The 14469-nt window shown below is 43.3% G+C and overlaps 1 pseudogene; it reads right to left on the bottom strand.

The window, feature by feature from the left end:
- Nucleotides 1-654: 654 nt before the first annotated feature.
- On the bottom strand, nt 655-1269 carry LOC123642211 (annotated as a pseudogene).
- Nucleotides 1270-14469: the final 13200 nt, after the last annotated feature.

Genomic DNA, 14469 nt, shown 5'->3' with positions numbered 1-14469 from the left:
GACCTTGGAAGTTATCTAGTCCAACATCCAGCCCAAGGGCAAGATATCCTCTGTAGCCAAGTGGTTCTCAAAGTGTGGTCCCTGGGATCTTGAATTCCCAGGTCAGAATGCAGATTATCTGGCCTCACCCTAGACCTTCTGAATCAGGAGCTCTGGGATAGAGCTCAGCAACCTGTGTTTAATAAGTTTTGTCCAGGGGTGGTGGGCTCACACCTGTAATCCTAGCACTCTGGGAGGCCAAGGTGGGTGAATTGCTTGAGCTAAGGAGTTTGAGACCAGCCTGAGCAAGAGCGAGACCCCATCTCTACTAAAAGTAGAAAAATTACACAGGTGTGGTGGTGTGCAACTATAGTCCCAGCTACTTGTGAGGCTGAAGCAGGAGGGTCTCTTGAGCCCAGGAGTTGGAGGTTGCAGGGAGCTATGATGATGTCACTGCACTCTACCCAGGGCAACAGAGCAAGACTCAGTTTCAACAACAACAACAAAAAGAAATGCAGGAACTGACATTTCTAAAATACAAAACAGATAAAATCCTTAGAAGGCTCACACAAAAAGCTCTGCTAAGCAGATGGACACAGAACTAGAACATTTGATAATTTTACTAGTGATGTCAATGGAACTCCAGATGTTTCCAAATGAACTTGAAGTCTCATCTTAGGCTTTGTATTTTGCTTTTCTGCTTTCGCTAATGACACAAACATGATTCACATCCTTGAAGTATTCATTATACTCAAGGGTATATCCTGAAACAAACTTGTCTGAAATTTCAAATGCAACCAAGTCTGGCTTATATCCCATACTTTCACCAGCAAACTGGCAACCTTGGCCATCTTTGGATTATACCACTTGAACAAGGAACCCAAGGTTTTTGTTGGTTTGCCAATGTCACTTATATCCTCAACAGTCAAGACATTCTTTCCAGTTAAAGTTGGGAGAGCATTGCCTCCACTTACTCAAGTCCCCTGTTGACTGGCTATTACAGTAGCTCTTCCGTCTGATAAAACCTACAGTCACAGGCATGGATCTATCATTATTTCTAGTCAGTGCTTTGAGGTAATCCAGCAGCTCATCAAAAAATGTATAGCCCCTCTGGAGCACACAGAGGGCTACCATGTGGAGGGCTCCTGTCTCCTTCATCACGTCTTGAGCAAGACATTGGTCCTGCCATAACTAGTCCATGAAGAATAAACACCTTTCCAAATCTTTGGCATAATGATTACGTATACAGACTAAGCCTTGATCATAACCTGGGTCATCATCCCTAATCATGATGCTGAGGCTGTGGGTCACCAGAATGGCCTTTTATTTCTTATTTTTGTGTAATATTTACTGGCAGTTTTTATTTTTTTGTTATTTATTTATTTATTTTGTTTTTTATTGGCAGTTTTTATAAGACTTTATTAAATAGGATTGATAATGATGGGTTAGTTCAATTTAGAATATTATAATATAAATTTAAAAAATGCTTTATTCGTTAAGTAAAATAAAGACTTCTCTACATTAAGTATTGTTTATTTGGCTTGAGACATTTTAGCAACACTGCCTCAGGTTCTGAAGTAAATCTTGGCTTCTCAGGCATAGTTCAAAATGAACGTAGATGGGTAGAGCTTAACAGCTCTTGGTAATTCCGGTGACCTGACTCTACCTATAATTTAGAGAGGAGGACATTTTTACGACTTAGATCCTGATCTGATAGTGAGTTTCTTTTATCTGTCTGAGTGGGAGACATGGCCACAAGAGCCAGGACTAAATACAGGTGCATATAGGCTGAGCAGGCATTACTTAGTTAGTGTCTCTGTTGATTAAGCCCAAGTTAAAGCAGAAACCACTTTATCATGAGCACTGGCATGGCTAGCGATTCAACAGACCCTGTAACCTAAACCCTTGACCAATGACAAGGGACCTGCCACAGGCATGTGAACAGGTGTTTGGGGTATGGCAAGCTGGAGTGTGGAAGCTTTTAAAGGGTGACTTGAGGTCCTTGTACGTATGGCTGGGCCCTGGGCACTAGGCATGCATATTCCTAGCATTCTATTTTCTCCAAAAAATTTTTTTGAAAGTGGAGATCATACCACTGGTAACAGTAATTTCACCGGACTTCAGCCCATATTTAAGGAACTTCTGCTGCGTGCCTGTCACTGTGCAGTGCAGTGGGGAGGCAGAGACCAGCGAGACCCCTGCCCTGCCCTCAGAGAACCCAAATGTTTTTATGAGAGAGAAATAAAATTTTACATGCTTTAAAAAAATAAATAAAAGCAACTCAGAGGTGCCATTATAACTCCATTAAAGTAACAGAACCAGCGATAAAATCCAATGATGACAAGTCTGGGAAGAAATGGGTTGGTGAGAAATCGTGTATCCGCCCAGTCCCTTTGGAGGTCATTGTAGTGATTGCTTTCAGGGCCTATAAAGGTATTTATATGTTTTGACCAGACAATTCCTGCTGCCATAAGAAAACATTTCTTTTTTAATGCCAAAGATGTTTACAACAAAATTAATTATAAAAATACAAATGAATAATCATGTATGTAGCTTTTAAAACTGACATAAATGACAGAAATGTAAAGGAAGATGAATAAATATGTATACAGCCGCTAAAAATTTACAAAAATATGGCAGCCTAATTCAGGTTTTGGGAAAAAATTTACAAAAGTAAAATAAAAGATCAGCATGTGAAATAGTATTCTTTGCTGATTACTGTGGTATAAATCTGTGTATGGACTTTGATAGATGATAGAATTTTAAGTGATATAAAGCATTAGTTCAGTTTGTAGAGCCCTTGCTAGTGAACAGGAGGTCGGCTATTCTTGGAAACAGAGAAAAAAGACATTCCCATATACGTGTAGATAAGTGCACAGGTATTTTCAATGTGGTAAGTGCTACCAAAATAAATATAATAGCTAGAATATAGGGAGTGATTAATATGTGACAAGCATTATTCTAAACACTTTACATATATATCTCCAGTAATTATCCTGATAAACCTGTGAGGTTGAAACTGTTATTATTCCACTTTACAGATGAGGAAACTAAGATATGTAAGGTCAGGTCCTGTGCCCGAGGTTACATGAGTATGATAGAGATAAGCCTAAAATTCCTGGGATCTCCAAGGTGGCGAAGCTAACTCCAGCTAGGAAGGACTGGAGGTGTTTCCGGAGAAGGCGGCATCTGTTCTGAGTCAGGCAGGCCAGGAGTTAGATGGGGCAAGTGCATTCCCAGCACAGGAATCAGGCGAGTAAGGGCAAAGGGTTGAGAAACAGAGTGGCACGATGCATCCAAGGACCACCAGCAGATTATATTGCTGGAACATAAAGTTTCACGAGGGGAGTGGCAGATTGCAGGTGGAGGCAGGGGTCAAATCAGTAGGGATGTACATGGCATACTGAAAACTCTGGACTTAGTTGTGTCAGATCTGGCTTTAATCGCAGAAGGAAAAAGCACTAGCATTTAGTGTTCACTACCATGTGATAAATCCTGTTTTAGGTGTTTGACCTAAAATGGGTTATTTCAATAGATTTTCTTCTTTCTATAAAGTTTCCTTTGTTAATAAGAAATAGGGATCACAGGCTATTTTAACAGGCAAAGATTCTATGGACAACCTATCCTATTTCATACTGACACTATAAAGAAGATGCTACCAGAATTAATGTCATAAAGAAGTACTGTTTATAGCGAGAAAGTGATGAGAATAATATCTACACATTATGTAAACTAGGAAAAGATTTTTAAGTATTGTATTGTTAACCTTAAAATGACAGAACCAACGAACCAGATGTTAGTTTATTACAACCACAAATTATCTCCATCTTGTCCTATAATTCCATTTTAAGGAAAAATAAGCAAAAGACAAGAAAGCGATAGCTATTAAAGACATACTAATAGAAAAACAACTTCTAGGTCAAGTGCCGAGGTTAGGCCTCTGTCTCTACCTTACAGAGCAAGCAATGAGGCCTGGCGTCTGGAGCGAAGACTACTCACTGGCCCTGCAGGATGGCAGTTAGCAATTAAGTTCATTATTTAATAATGAGCTATGCTAATAAGGCAGGGGCATTTAACAGACACTATATCATGCTTTTTTTCAAATAAGGGATACATCCATTTGTTTAACATTTACTGTATGCTTAGCTCTGTCCTGGGTCTTCCTAGGAGCTGAGGTTTCCTTTAGAAGCAGGACGTTCTTGAGCTGAGACAGTATGGAGTTAGGCAGAAAAGCAGGAAGGAAATGCAGTCCGGGCTGGGGGAACTCCAAGCCCCATGCTGAAAGGCTCCTAAGCCCCCATGCCGGAGGATTTGGAGACATGTCAGGAGACTTCATGGCGGAGGACAAAGTTGGAGAGCTGTGTGAGACGCTGGTGCCGGATAGGTTCTTAGGGACTGGATTTTGAAGGACCTTTTATGCCACAAAGAAGGCTGAGTGGGGTGGATCAGATTCGTGTGATGGAAAGGTTACTCGGGGGGCACAGTGGAGCCACGATAGAGGGGATGTGAGGGGCCGTGACACCAGTGAAGACATGGGGGGCGTCTCCATACAGAGATCATGACTGTCACAACCAGGGCCATTGCAGTGAAAAGGAAAGGAACCAGGGCTGCCATAGGAGGGAGCCGTGGGGAATGTGGCTGAAGGCAAGAGAAGAGAGGGGAAGAGGAAGCCACTTTCTGGTCTGGGCTCTTGGGGGTGGCACCCGTCACCAAGATGGACGCAGGAGGAGCAGGTTTGGGGGTTGAGAGGCAAATCCGGGTAACACCAGCCCCAACATCACCCCTTGACACCCGCAGAGCTGGAGTCCCTCGTGCCCGTCTTTGGTGGTGGAACAGCTCAAGTCAGACACATCTTGAAGCGGCGCGAAGGAGTCACGGGGCCTGCCACGACACAAGGCCTCACTTTCTGTTTCTTTCTAAAGAGCAAAAATGGAGCCCATGTTCTTTTTTCTTTTTAATTGTACAAATTGTACATGACTATATGCTTGTTGGAAAAATTCAAGTAATATAATTTACCTTTGCTAGGTTTGTTAGAGCAGCAGTTCTCAAACTTTTGAACTCAGAACTTCTTTATACTTTTAAAAATTATTAAAGACCCTCCCCAAAGAGCTTTAGCTTATGTGGATTACATCGATTGATATTTACCATGTAAGAAATTAGTGGCTAATAGGGATTCTTTTTTTAAAGGAGATTATTCCAAATTGAGAGTTGCTTTGTTATGTCTTCAGCAAACAGCTTCATTCTGCCAACACTTAGAATTATTAACTTCATGTAAATTAGCTTTTTCAATTCATATCAAAAAGAAAACTGTTTATAGCAAGAGCCTTTTACAATAAAAATATTAAGATTTTTATTAAAAAAGGAAATTAAAATTGAGAAGTTTAAAAATACTTATTAATTTTAGAAGAATAATAAGTGTTAGCATACACTCACTAAACATTAACATAAATAACATGCATTTTAAAATAAAAATATATTTTCCCAAAAAACATTTAGTGAGAAGAGTGGCCTGGTTACACAGTTATGCAAACTTGTTCAATGACAGGCTTAGTATTTTCCTCTCTGCTTCTGCCTTCGGTCCCTTGTGATACCACACACCATGCACCTCTGGAAAACTTCAATGTATATTTATGAAAGAATGAGAGTGACAAAAGCAAATAATAGCTTGGTATCGTTATGAAAATAGTTCTGACCTCGCAGATCCCCTGAAGGGATCTTGGGGATTCCAGGGTTGCCTGGATGACACTTTGAGAATCATTGAACTGGTTCCCTTAGGGGAATTTCATGGTCAGAGTGTAATTAGATGTCGGGGAGATGCTGGGCATTCTTAAGTGAGACAGCCAAGTCTGGCCACCTGGCTGTGCCTCGGAGCAGCTTTGTGGGGTTAAGCAAGTCATGCAGCTCTCTGAGCCTCAGTTACATCACCTGGGAAATGAGGTGGTCAGACCAGAACATCTCCAAGCCCTCTTCCTGCTCTAAGCTCTCTTCCCGCTGTAAAATTCTATGTGTTTTTTGGCCTGCCTATAGTACATGCTCAGTACATATTTTTGAATGAATATATGAATCAATGAATGAATACATGATGTTGTTAAAAGGACTTTGGCATTGAGTGGAAAACTGGACTAGATTCGAGGGTCACAAACTCACCCCCCTGCAGGCCAGGTGTCCTGAACAGGTGGAGTAGACTGAGGTGAGACAGCACGGAGTGGTGGGGCCTGGAATGATCTGCAGGGATCACAGCCTTCTTACAGGAAATTGAATTCAGATTTGTCATTAGTCACTATTTTAGACCAACAGAATAGGCTGGAGTCAGCCTGTAGGCTGTGAGTGGCGACTTTGAACTACACGGCCCTTGGGTTCCCTCTGACTTAGAGCAGTCTTACTGGTGCCTCTTCCTGGAAGGCCAGGCTCCTCACACTCCCTCTGTTCTTCCTCCCAGTCTAAACCCATTCATGGGAAAGGATCTAATAAACTCACTCATTGAAGGAAATCCCAGCAGTGAGACCAATATCATGAGATATTTGCATTTTTACAGGGTTAGTCTTAAGCCAAAATAAGGAAGCTCTGATTGTGGAATTAAGGCATCAGTGATCAGGGCAGAGCAGGGAGCCTTGGCTGTCCTTCAAAATCCATGCCACATGCGTCTACGTGCCCAAACCTGGGGGCTGAGTCCCTGTCTATAAAGCTCTTTCTACAGAATGGCCACATGCTTTGATCGTCAGAAGCATTTCTCCTGGGAATCCGTGTCCCAGGGAGGTCTCAGCTAAAGCTGCTCCCACCTGGAGCCAGGGCCTTCCTTTATACCAAGATTTCACTTCCTGCAGCCACCCCCACCCAGAAATTTGCTGCAGTTAATCAGCATCTTTGATGCCATGTAGCAGGGTTTCCTGATGAGCTGTACTCCTCAGGAGGGATTTTTAAGAAGTGCTGGTGAACAACCTGGTGCCTTCTCAGAAAACAGGCTAGGGAGTCTGTAAACCCCTTCCGGGGTGCCCTGCCCAGCTCCTCTGCATTCCACAGGCCTCGGTCACTGGAGCTGTACTAATGACAGCCCTACTGAGCCATTTCTAGAAGGATCACAGAAGGGTGGGAGAAGGGAGAGGGGCTTTTCCATCTCCTGACAAGGGGGGATCTTAGAGAGTCTGGATTGACCTTCAACTAATCAATCCTAGACAATGTCCTGATTTGCCAAATGCCTTCACACCCATATCACTCTGAAACCCGCAGGCCTCAGACAAGAGAACTCCATTTGTCTCTATTTCTTTGATCACTAATGATAAAAAGAAATGGAGATTTCTCCACCAGTACAAATTAATGCTATTACAACCAAGATCATTATATTAAATAAAACAAGTTTCAAGGATCAGGGAGGACTCACCTATTTAAAGAGATTATTGGATACACATACAAAATTCTAGGTCCCACGAAGGATTCTGAAAGTTCTGTTGCAATGGAATCTGACTTTTACTGACCACCCAGGTAGTTGTCACACCATTGTCTTCTTTGTTTCTGAATTGTGAACACATTGGAAGTTAGAAAGTCTCAAGAGTGCTTGGTGACTGGGTTTAGGAGAAGTTATAACCATATGCCATGTACCCAAGTAATAACACAGTTGGTTGTGAGACTTGAGCACGGAGCGTAGCAGGGCATGGTTAGGATATGGAGGGACTGTGAAGAGTAGCCCTGGAGCGGTGAGTGAATGCCTAGCTTTTAGTTATGGAAAGAGGCAGAAGGTGGGTTCTGGGATCATTTCTGCTCTTTGCTCTGGTTTCTCTCTTTGAATAAGAAACATAGAGTATAGCCGTGAAGGGTCCAGAAGTGTCACCCGTGAGATACTGTGGGAAAATCCTATGTCCAGACCACAGTGGCCAGATTATACCTTCCTCCTCCCACTCAGAAAAACCCAAATACTGGAGTTGGGAGGAGACCTAGATGCATGAACCCAGGACTGTCCTTAGATCTGCAGTGGGGCAGAGGGGCAGTGGGGTCCTGTACTGAGCTGCTGCTCTCAGGGGTCCCATGTTTGGAGTGCCTCTCTCAAATATGGTTCCCCCTGGAGTCTGGGACTACCTGGGCCCAGCAGTGCCATCTCAGGGAGGTTACCCTGAGCCCAGACGGGAACGTACTTGGGCCTTGATCTCTAGTCCCATTTTTCCCCTTTGGGGCTTTCTTTAATGTTCTAGTCTGTGTATGAGGATGGGTTCATCCAGATGCCCTGGGGGCTCCAGGACTTGTGTTATGGGGTTGTCCTGGGGCCCTCTAGCCAGCTCCAGTTCCAGGAGGGTGACCTTGCAGGTGGACTGTTTCTCCTAGCAGGCATGATGTTTCTTCTGTGGGATTGTGTACGACGGGCATGATACTGAGATTGTTCATATAGGCCCCCCTCCTGCCCATGCACACCCTGGAGGTGGCTTTGCCTGGATTCACCAAGACACACACATCAAAGACCAGTGGGGGCTTGACTCACTTTCTTGGGCTGCGTTGGCTTGTGTGGAAGGAGGGAAAGACAGAGGAGAGAGTGAAAGGGAGCCCATTTCCTCTGCTCTTTTCTTCACTGTACCTGTGATTGAAGGCTGGATGTCTTGAGTCTCTGACACCAGGGCTTGCCTCAGGCATGTGGGATGGGACATCCTCAGAAACTTCCCCAATGGAGTAGCAAGTGAACATGTGAACGAAGAAGTTCCTACTGGTCAGGGACGTGGCCCATTAACTTTCTTCATAGACCTCGACCAGTGGCTCTCAGCCATCCTGGGTTTTTTTTGGTGATGCCAGTGGGTGGGGTTTCTAGGAATGGGCCTTCTGTATGCTCTATTCTACTGTATGCAACATAAGCATGCTTCAGAACAAGGGGCTGGGCCACCTCCCCAAATACCCCAACACCTGGGCGCGGTCCTGAGGTTCTCCCCACACCGAAATCAGCAAAATATTTAATTAGTATCTAAAACTTGTTTATTACTTAAAATCTGTTTTTTTCACTAGAATGTAAGCTCTTGAGGACAGGGACTGTGTCTGACTCATTCCCAGTTGAGAGAACAGTGTCTGGCACAAGGAAGATGCTCGGTAAATATTTTCAAATGGTTGAATGAATGACTTCACAGGACTTTTCCTTTGGTGGAGTGTTTGCCCACGTACATTCCACATGCCTGCAATCCTAACACTCTGGGAGGCTGAGGCAGGAGGATCGCTTGAGCTCAGGAGTTCGAGACCAGCCTGAGCAAGAGTGACACCCCCGTCTCCATTAAAAATAGAAAAAATTACCTGTAGTCCCAGCTACTCGGGAGGCTGAGACAGGAGGATTGCTTGAGCCTAGGAGTTTGAGGTTGCTGTGAGCTATGATGATGTCACTGCACTCTAGTTGGGGCGACACAGCAAGACTGCCTCAAAAAAAAAAAATTCTTAGATCCTGGTTATATTTGAGGAAACCTCTTGTACAATGTTAATGTTTCCTTCCTTGAAAGCATCTTCTAACCTGGCACTGGCTTTCAGGTTAGCCTAGTTGCACTAATAGCTACTGGGTATTGTGGTCTGGAGGGGAGGCTTTGGGGCAGACAGAACTGATTTGAATCCTGGACTGGCCATTTTCTAGCTGTGTGACTTGGGCAAGTTGTTAACCTCGCAGAACCTTGCTTTCCCCATCTACAAAATAAAGACAATAACATCTACCTTATAGGTTACAATGGTCGCACAGAGTAAAGGAGATCAAGTATGTAAAAGAGCAGTACACTGCTGACAAGTAACTACTGTGCTTGTGAATACTGTTATTTCCTCAGGGCCTATGGAGTGCCTGGTTCTGTGCTAACCACCGAGCATACGGAGAGGAACAAGCTTCCTTTTAAATCTCCTGGTCCAGATAAGAAATGGCTTAAGGAGCAGCACTGGGAGTGAGCAGAAGCCCTCAGAGCCTGGGGCAGAGTGACGGACAGCAGTGTGGAGGCAGAAGTGAGGCCAAACCCTACCCAGGCAAGTCAACAGTCCAAAAAGGCTGGGCAGGGGTGAGACCGTGGTAAGAGTGGGAGTTGCAGAAACCGGGGGCCCACAGGATGGGGAGTGGGGGCTGTAGCAGCCCCTGAGCTGCAGATTCTTTTAACAAAACCTTGAGACCTTGGGTGTCTCGGGAGGGCAATGTAGAGGAACGATCAGACTGTTCCCAAGGGGTGTACAGTCTTGCAAGGGAGACTGACAGGTAAGCAAACAACAATATAAACAGGGATAGGTGTGTGCAGTGTGGAGGAAGCACAGAGGAGGGAGTGAGTCACTGGCAGGGCTGGAGGAGGGAGTGGTGGGTGTGGCAGGAACCAAGGAAGGCTTCTGGGAGGAAGCGTCCAGGACGATTCAGCAGGATGAGAAGGAATTTAGTGGGGGCGAAGGGTGGGGTGGGTGGAGGGTCGGGACACCAAATGGAGGAATGAAACAGAACGGTAAGTTTGGGTGTTTTTAGGGTTTTATCTGGATTGTCGGGGTGCCCCAGCTGGCCTGGAGGACATCATGGGCTCCTCCTGCAATGGACAGGTCCTTGAACAGCCCTGGCCCTGATTTCTGTACAGAGAGTGGGTCCCTCACAGTATGAAGCAGGCAACTGTGGTCTCTGGTGCCTTCGTGCTCTTTCGTCTGGGTGGCTCTCTCTGCAGGAATGCTGGCTTTGGAGTCTCACGGAATGCCACCGCTTACCAGCTGGGGGAGGGCACCGAGAACATTCCCTAACCTTTCCAAACCTCAGCTCTGTGATCTGTAAAGCAGGGTTAAAACTCCTGTATACCTGGTAGGGCTGTTGTAATACGGAAACGAGAGAATGCATATTAAGGGACTAGCACAGAAACTGCTACACAACATGAAGGTGATACATATCTGTAAGTACCTAATATTCATTTGCTCATTCATTCATTCATTCATACATGCACTGGTTCACCATTTCCCCAGTGCCTATGATGCGTCAGACCCTGGGGACGATGACAGCCTGTGCTGAGTGTGCGTGGGCGGGCAGACAGATGAATGGGAGATTACTGGGCTGTATGAGAGGTGCTATGGCAATCCCAGTGCCGATGGGCGCACAGAGGATGAGCACACTGGTTGCCCTGGTGATGACGAGGACTAGCGCACAGACCAAGCCTTGTTCCCAGGAGCCAGATCAGCACCAGCCCTGTTCCCAGGACCAGGCAAGGCCATCAGCCCTAATTCTGAAGGCCATGGGGAGCCACTGGAAAGTATCAGGCAGTGGGGAGACCTGGTCCTGACTGCATTCAGGAAGGCTGCTCTGGCGCGAGTGAGAGTGAGAGTGGTTGGGAAGCTGTGGGGCTCCAGGGGAGAAATAAGGAGATGCCATCAAGGGACTAGGATCCCAGTGAGATTTGAGAGCTGTGATCAGCAGGGCATTGGAGGGCTGGGCTGAAGGAAGTTTGTAGTCAGAGCTAGGAATAGCAGGAATCTTTTGAGAAGTATTTAATGTATCTCTCAAAAAATGCAAAGTCTAAAGAATGGGACAGTTAATTTTGTCACTCAAGTTTTACTTATTTTTTAAAATGACGCTTCAACTAAGGCTAGATAGGATATTATTTATCTGAATTGGTTTCTTGCACTGAAAATTTTATTTGAATAATATGTGCAGGCATACCTTATTTGATTGTGTTTTGTTTTATTGCATCTCTCAGGTACTGTGCTTTTTACAAATTGAAGGTTGTGCCAACCCTGTTTCAAGCAAATCTATTAGTGCCATTTTCCCAACAGCATGTGCTCACTTAGTGCATCTGTTACGTTTTGGTAAGTTTTGCAGTATTTAAAACTTTTTCATTATTATTATATCTGTTATGATAATCTGTGATCAGTGATTTTTAATGTTAGTATCATAATTGTTTTAGGGCACCACAAACTGTGCCCATTTAAGATGGCAAACTTAATCAGTAAATGCTGGGTGTGTTCTGACTGTTCTACCAACTGGCCATTCCTTTCCTCGGGCCTCCTTATACCCTGAGACAACAATATTGAAATTAGGCCAATTAATAACCCTACAGTGGCTTCTAAGTGTTCATGTGAAACAAGAGTCTCATATCTCTCACTTTAAATCAAAAGCTAGAAATGATAAAGCTTAGTGAGGAAGGCATGTTGAAAGCCAAGATAGTTTGAGAGCTAGGCCTCTTGCACCAGTAAGCCAAGTTGTGAATACAAAGAAAAAGCTCTTGAAGGACATGAAAATTGCTACTCCAGTGAACACATGAATGATAAAAAAGTGAAACATCTTTATTGCTGATATGGAAAAAGTTTTAGTGGTCTGGCTAGAAGATCAAACCAGCCACAACACTCTCTTAAGCCAAAGCCTAATCCAGAGCAAGACCCTAACTCTCTTCAATTCTATAAAGGCTTAAAAAGGTGAGAAAGCTGTAGAAGAAAAGTTTGAAGCTAGCAGAGGTTGGTTCATGAGATTTAAAGAAAGAAGCCATCTCCGTAACATAAAAGTGCATGGTGAAACAGCAAGGGCTGATGTAGAAACTACAGTGAGTTATCCAGAAGATCTAGCCGTAGATCATGGGTGAAGGTGGCTACACTAAACAGATTTTCAACATAGACAAAACAATCTTGTATTGGAAGAAGGTACCATGTAGGACTTTCATAGTTAGATAGAAGTGAATGCCTGGCTTCAATGCTTCAAAAGACAGGCAGTATCTCTTGTTAGGGGCTAATGCAGCTGGTGACTCTAAGTTGAAGCCAGTGCTCATTTACCATTCTGAAAATCCTAGGGCCCTTAAGAATTATGCTAAATCTATTTTGCCTGTGCTCTATAAAGGGAAAAACAAAGTGTGAATGATACTACATCTGTTTACAGCATAGTTTATTGAATATTTTAAGCCCACTGTTGAGACCTACCCCTCAGAAAAAAAAGATTCCTTTCAAAAACTTATTGCTCATTGACAATGTATTTGGTCACCCAAGAGCTCTGATGGAGATGTACGAAGAGATTAATGTTGTTTTAATGACTGCTAACACAATATCCACTCTGCAGCCCATGGATCAAGGAGTAATTTCAACTTCCAAGTCTTATTATTGAGGAGATACATTTTGTATGGCTCTAGCTGCCATAGTGATTCCTCTGATGGATCTGGGCAAAGTAAATAAGTTGAAAACCTTCTGGAAAAGATTCACCATTCTAGATGCCATTAAGAACATTTGTGATTCATGAAAGGAGGTCAAAATATCAACATTCATAGGAGGTTGGAAGAAGTTGATTCCAATCCTAGATGAGTTTGAGGGGTTCAAGACTGCAGTGGATGAAGTAACTTCAGATGAGGTGGAAGTAGCAAGAGAGCTAGAATTAGATGTGGGGCCTGAAGATGTGACTGTATTGCTGCAATCTCATGATAAAACTTGAACAGATGAGGAGTTGCTTCTTATGCGTAAGCAAAGATAAATACATTCAGCAAAGTCTCAGGTTGCAAAATCAATATACACAAATCAGTAGCATTTCCACATACTAATAACAGTCAAGCTGAGAGTCAAATCAAGGACTCAATACCATTCACAATAGCTACAAAGAAAATAAAATACCTAGGAATATACTTAACCAAGGAGGTAAAAGACCTCTACAAGGAGAACTACAAAATACTGATGAAAGAAATCACAGATGAGATAAACAAATCGAAGAACATCCCATGCTCATGGATTGGTAGGATCAACATTGTTAAAATGTCCATACTTTCTAAAGTGATTTGCAAATGCAATGCAATCCCCATCAAAATACCTCTATCATATTTCACAGATCTAGAAAAAAATAATTCTAAGCTTCATCTGGAACCTAAAAAGAGCCCGAATAGCCAGAGCAATTTTAAGCAAAAAGAAAAAATCTAGAGGCATCACATTACCTGACTTCAAATTATATTACAAGGCTATAGTAACCAAACAAAGTGGTTTGTAAGGATGGAATCTATTCCTCATGAAGATGCTGTGAACATTGTTGAAATAATAACAAAATATTAAGCATATTAGATAAATTTATTTGATAAAGCAGTGGCAGGGGTTGAGAGGATTGACTCCAACTTCGAAAGAAGTTCTGCTGTGAGTAATATGCTATTTAACAGCATTGCATGCTGTAGAGAAATCTTTTGTGAAAGAAAAAGTCAGTCAATGCAGCAGACTTTAGTGTTGTCTTATTTTAAGAACTTGTTGCAGCCACCCAACCTTCAGCAACCACCCCCCCCCCGACCTGTCAGCAGACATTAGCATCAAGGCAAGACTCTCCACCAGCAAAAAGATTATGACTTGCTGAAGGCTCCAATGATTGCTAGCATTTTTTAGCAATAAATTATTTTTAAAATAAGGTATGTACATTTTAGACATAACATTATTTCACACTTAGTAGACTACAGTATAGTGTAAACATTACCTTTATATGTACTGGGAAACCCCCAAAAATCTATGCAACTTGCTTTATTGTGATATTTGCTTTATTGCAGTGGTCTGGAACTAAACCCACAATATCCCTGAGGTATGCCTGTGCTGTATTTC

Source organism: Lemur catta, chromosome 7 (genome assembly GCF_020740605.2).
Source record: "Lemur catta isolate mLemCat1 chromosome 7, mLemCat1.pri, whole genome shotgun sequence".
Classification (NCBI taxonomy): domain Eukaryota; kingdom Metazoa; phylum Chordata; class Mammalia; order Primates; family Lemuridae; genus Lemur; species Lemur catta.
The sequence above is the reverse complement of the archived record's forward strand: the minus strand, read 5'-3'. Positions and strand labels throughout refer to the sequence as shown.